Source organism: Ammospiza caudacuta, chromosome 31 (assembly GCF_027887145.1).
Source record: "Ammospiza caudacuta isolate bAmmCau1 chromosome 31, bAmmCau1.pri, whole genome shotgun sequence".
Lineage (NCBI taxonomy): Eukaryota > Metazoa > Chordata > Aves > Passeriformes > Passerellidae > Ammospiza > Ammospiza caudacuta.
The window spans coordinates 3656957-3662566 of record NC_080623.1 but is presented as its reverse complement, the minus strand read 5'-3'; the positions used below and the strand labels follow the sequence as shown (position 1 = coordinate 3662566).

Here is a 5610-nt window from a genome sequence, read left to right as displayed (position 1 = left end):
CGCCTCCGCCCGCCACTGCCGCCCCCTGCCGGCCCCGCGCCGCCACGGCCGCGCCCGCCGCCGCCGCCGCCTCCGGTCGCTGTCCCCGGTCCCGCTGTCCCCGGTCCCGCTGTCCCCGTTCCCGGTCGCTGTCCCCGCCGCTCGCCCGGCCCCGCTCGCTGTTAAAGCCCCGCCGCCCCCTTTGGTGCCCTCCCGTTCCCGCACTGCCGCTCCCGCCGCCGCCGCTGCCGCCCCCTGGCGGTGCCGCTCCCGCACTGCCGCTCCCGCCGCTCCCGCCCGGTGTTGCCGGTGCCGGTGGCTGTTCCCGCTCCCGCCCGGTTTTACCGGCCCTGGTCGATTTCCCGCTCCCGCACCGCCACCTCCTATCGTTCTTCACGACCCCGATCGCTGTTCACGACCCCGATCGCGGTTCCCGGCCCCCTTGTACCGCCCGCCGGTCCCGCCGCGCCCGCCACCGCCTCCTGCTGGTCCCGCTCCCGCCGTTCCCGCTGTCCCCCGGGCGCTGTTCCCGGCCCTCCGGGTCCCTTTCCCCGCTCCACCGCCCGTTGTTGGTCCCGCTGCCCGTTACCGGCCCCGCCGCCCGCAAATGCGACAAGAGACGCACGAGAAGGAGAAATGGGTTCACATCTCAAGAAATTTGGTTTAGATGGGAGACTGGGAGGAAATTCCTCCTCCCTGGGAGGGTGGGGAATGGATTTCCCAAAGGTGCCGTCGCTGCTCCATGCCCGGAGGTTCTCCAGGCCGGGTTGGACGGGGCTTGGAGCAGCCCGGGACGGGGGAAGGCGGGGGTGGGAAGGGATGGGCACCGGAGGGAGCTCCGGAACGGCACCGGGCGCTGAGCACCGGGCATTGAGCACCGAGTCGGGCACTGAGCACCAAACCGAGCATTGAGCACCAGGCCGGGTACGGGGCACCGAGAACCGGAGACCGAGCACCAAGCCAGTCACCGAGCACCGGGCACCGGCCATAGATCACCGCACCGAGCACCGGACATTGAGCATTCCGGTCCAGTGCCCCAAACCAGTCACTGAGCACCGGGCAACGAGCACCAAGCCGGGCACCGAGCACCGGGCAACGAGGACTGGGCACCGAGTACCAGGCATTGATCACCGCACCGGGCGCCGGACATCGACAACCAAACCGGTGGTGCTCGGTGCATTGAGCATCAAACGCCGGGCACCGGGAACCGAGCACCAGGCCCCGGGCATTGATCACAGCACCGGGCACCGAGCACAAAAACGGGCATTGATCACCGCACCGGGCACAGGGCATTGGGCACCAAACCGGGCACCGAGTACCGGACACCGGGCGGGGCGGGGCCGGGAGCGGCGGCGGGGCCGGGTCTATACGGAGCGCGGCGGGAAGAAGGCGCGAGAGTCACGGTGGCCGAGTGGTTAAGGCGTTGGACTCGAAATCCAATGGGGTTTCCCCGCACAGGTTCGAATCCTGTCCGTGACGCCACGCTCACTTTTGCTGGTTGGAGACACACGCGGGAGCTCCGTCGGTAACGGCGAGCACACGGCGCACGTCCGGTACCGGCTCTTTTAACGGCGAGAACAGTGCGGAAGACTCATTCTCAGCGTCCGTTACCGGCTCTTTTAACGGTGGGGGCATCACGGAGCCTCCCGCCGGCCGGTACCGGCTCCTTTAACGGCGGGGATACCTGGGACCACACACCCTCAGTCTCCGGTACCGGTTCTCTTAACGGCAGGAACACCACAGATCCCCCAAGCCCCGGTACCGGCTCCCTTAACGGCAGATCCCCCAAGCCCCGGTACCGGTTCTCTTAATGGCGGGAACACCACGGATCCCCCAAGCCCCGGTACCGGCTCTCTTAAGGGCAGGAACACCGGGGAAGACACACGCTCGGCCTCCGGTACCGGCTCCTTTAACGGCAGGAACACCGGGGACCTCCCCCACCAGCTCCTGGCTCTTCTAACGGGGACCCTCGCCCGGTTACCGGCTCCTAACGGCGGCGGCAGCGGGCAGAACACGCGCCCTGCCTCCGGTACCGGCCGCTTTAACGGCGGGACGATCGGAGAGTCGCCAAGCCCCGGTACCGGCTCTTTTAGGGTTGGGAATAACGGGGAACCCCCGCTAATCCCGGTTCCTTTAATGGGGTGGGAGCAGCAGGGACTCCCCCCAAGCCCCGGTACCGACTCTTTTTGGGGTGGGGACCCCCAATTCCGGCTCTTTTTGGGGTGGGGACCCCCCAGTTTCTGTCCCAGTTCTTTTTAGGGTGGGACCCCCCAGTCCCAGCTCTTTTTGGGGTGGGGACCCCCAATTCCAGCTCTTTTTGGGGTGGGGACCCCCCAATTCCAGCTCTTTTTGGGGTGGGGACCCCCAGTCCCATCACTTTTTGGGGTGAGGACCCCCCAATCCCCACTCTTTTTAGGGTGGGACCCCCAATCCCAGCTCTTTTTGGGGTGGGGACCCCCAATCCCCGCTCTTTTTGGGGTGGGAACCCCCAGTTCCAGCTCTTTTTGGGGTGGGGACCCCCAATCCCCGCTCTTTTTGGGGTGGGGACCCCCAATCCCCGCTCTTTTTGGGGTGGGAACCCCCAATCCCAGCTCTTTTTGGGGTGGGGACCCCTAATCCCAGCTCTTTTTGGGGTGGGGACCCCCAATCCCAGCTCTTTTTGGGGTGGGAACCCCCAGTTCCAGCTCTTTTTGGGGTGGGGACCCCCAATCCCAGCTCTTTTTGGGGTGGGGACCCCCAATCCCAGCTCTTTTTGGGGTGGGGACCCCCAATCCCTGCTCTTTTTGGGGTGGGGACCCCCAATCCCAGCTCTTTTTGGGGTGGGAACCCCCAGTTCCAGCTCTTTTTGGGGTGGGGACCCCCAATCCCAGCTCTTTTTGGGGTGGGGACCCCTAATCCCAGCTCTTTTAGGGATGGGGACCCCCCAGTCCCAGCCCCAGCTCTTTTAGGGATGGGGACCCCCCAGTTTCAGTCCCAGCTCTTTTTAGGGTGGGACCCCCCAGTCCCAGCTCTTTTTGGGGTGGGAACAGTGGGGACCCCGCAGCCTCAGCTCTTTTTGGGGTGGGGACCCCCCAATCCCAGCTCTTTCTGGGGTGGGGACCCCCCAATCCCAATCCTAGCTCATTTAGGGGTGGGGACCCCCAGCCCCATCACTTTTTGGGGTGAGGACCCCCCAGTCCCAGCTCTTTTTAGGGTGGGACCCCCCAATCCCTGCTCTTTTTAGGGTGGGGACAGAGGGAACCCCCCAAGACCCTCAGCCACCCCCATTCCCTTTTAGCACTGACATTTATTAATCCCCAAATCCCCCCAGGATCCCAAACCCAGCCATTTTCACCCCAAAACTGAGCCCCCCGACACGGGGAGGGTTTTGGGGTGCAGGAGGAGCCCCCCCAAAACGGGGATAAAGCAACCAGAATTCTGTTTATTGATCACTTCAATCCCTGCCTCCCTCCAGATCTGCCGGGACGAGAAACAATTATAAAAAAAACCCAAAAAAACAACAAAATAAATGCAAATAAATTAAATTCCCAACGAGTCCCAGGCCAGAGGTGCCTGCCCACGGTTACTTGGAAAAATCAAATAAAAAGGGAGAGTAAAAAAAAAAAAAAAAAAAAAAGACAGAAAAAAAGGGAGAATAAAAAGGTAAGAAAAAAAAAAAAATTAAAAATACAGAACAATCAGGAGTGTTTGGAAAAATAACACCAAAAGTGGAGAAAACAGAGCCGAACACGGATTGGGAGGAGGTGGGAGATGCTCCTGGGGTCAGGGAATGGGGCACGCACGGAAAGAGGGGGACAGGAGGGTCCCCAAGGGTCACTGCGGGGTTGGTGGCACTGGGGACACCAGGCCAGGGGGGAACTGCAGGAGCAGATGGAGCTTGCAGGGTTTGGGGGACCCCCGAGGGGTCTGGAGCCCCCCCAGTTCCCCTCTCTTGGAATGGGGAGAGCTCAGCTGGGTTTGTAACGGGTCCAATCCAGCGGGGAACCCCAAAAAAATCCAGTGGGGAACCCCAAATCCGAGTCCAGGGAAGCCCAAAAACCCAGTGGGGAACCCCAAAAAAATCCAGCGGGGAACCCCAAAAAATCCAATGGGGAACCCCAAAAATCCAGTGGGGAACCCAAAAATCCAGTGGGGAACCCCAAAAAATCCAGCGGGGAACCCCAAAAAATCCAGCGGGGAACCCCAAATCCGAGTCCAGGGAAGCCAAAAAATCCAGTGGGGAACCCCCCCCAAAAAAATCCAGTGGGGAACCCCAAAAAAATCCAGTGGGGAACCCCAAAAATCCAGCGGGGAACCCCAAAAAAATCCAGTGGGGAACCCCAAAAAATCCAGTGGGGAACCCCAAAAAATCCAATGGGGAACCCCAAAAATCCAGTGGGGAACCAAAAAATCCAGTGGGGAACCCCAAATCCGAGTCCAGGGAAGCCCAAAAATCCATTGGGGAACCCCAAGATTTGAGTCCAGGGAACCCCAAAATTCCGAGTCAAATGAACCCCAAAATTCTGAGTTCAGGAAACCAAAAAAATCCAATGGGGAACCCCAAAAATCCAATGGGGAACACCAAAATCCGAGTCCAGGGAACCCCAAAAATCTCAATCCAGAGAACCCCAAAAATCCAAGTTCAGGGAACCCCGAAAATCCAGTGGGGAACCCCAAAATTCTGAGTCCAACAAACCCCAAAATTCTGAGTCCAGGAAACCCAAAAATTCAGTGGGGAACCCCAAAAATCCCATGGGGAACCCCAAAATTCTGAGTCCAGGAAACCCCAAAAATCCAATGGGGAACCCCAAAAATCCGAGTTCGGGGAACTCCAAAAATCCGAGTTCAGGGAACCCCGAAAATCCAGTGGGGAACCCCAAAAATCCAATGGGGAACCCCAAAATTCTGAGTCCAACGAACCCCAAAATTCTGAGTTCAGGAAACCCCAAAAGTTCAGTGGGGAACCCCAAAATCCGAGTCCAGGGAACCCCAAAAATCCCATGGGGAACCCCAAAAATCCGAGTCTAGGGAACCCCAAAAATCTGAATCCAGAGAACCCCAAAAATCCGAGTTCAGGGAACCCCAAAAATCCAGTGGGGAACCCCAAAAATCCAATGGGGAACCCCAAAATTCTGAGTCCAACAAACCCCAAAATTCTGAGTCCAGGAAACCCCAAAAATTCAGTGGGGAACCCCAAAAATCCCATGGGGAACCCCAAAATTCTGAGTCCAGGAAACCCCAAAAATCCAATGGGGATCCCCAAAAATCCGAGTTTGGGGAACTCCAAAAATCCGAGTTCAGGGAACCCCAAAAATCCAGTGGGGAACCTCAAAAATCCAATGGGGAACCCCAAAATTCCGAGTCCAACGAACCCCAAAATTCTGAGTCCAGGAAACCCCAAAAATTCAGTGGGGAACCCCAAAATCCGAGTCCAGGGAACCCCAAAAATCCCATGGGGAACCCCAAAAATCCGAGTCTAGGGAACCCCAAAAATCTGAATCCAGAGAACCCCAAAAATCCGAGTTCAGGGAACCCCAAAAATCCAGTGGGGAACCCCGAAAATCCAGTGGGGAACCCCAAAATTCTGAGTCCAACAAACCCCAAAATTCTGAGTCCAGGAAACCCCAAAAATTCAGTGGGGAACCCCAAAAT

General features: G+C 58.9%; 1 non-coding gene across 1 annotated transcript; it reads left to right on the top strand.

The window, feature by feature from the left end:
• Window positions 1-1376: 1376 nt before the first annotated feature.
• On the top strand, window positions 1377-1458 carry TRNAS-CGA (transfer RNA serine (anticodon CGA)). Its single transcript has one exon. It is a non-coding gene; the product is annotated as a tRNA-Ser (tRNA).
• The last annotated feature ends 4152 nt before the right edge of the window (window positions 1459-5610 follow it).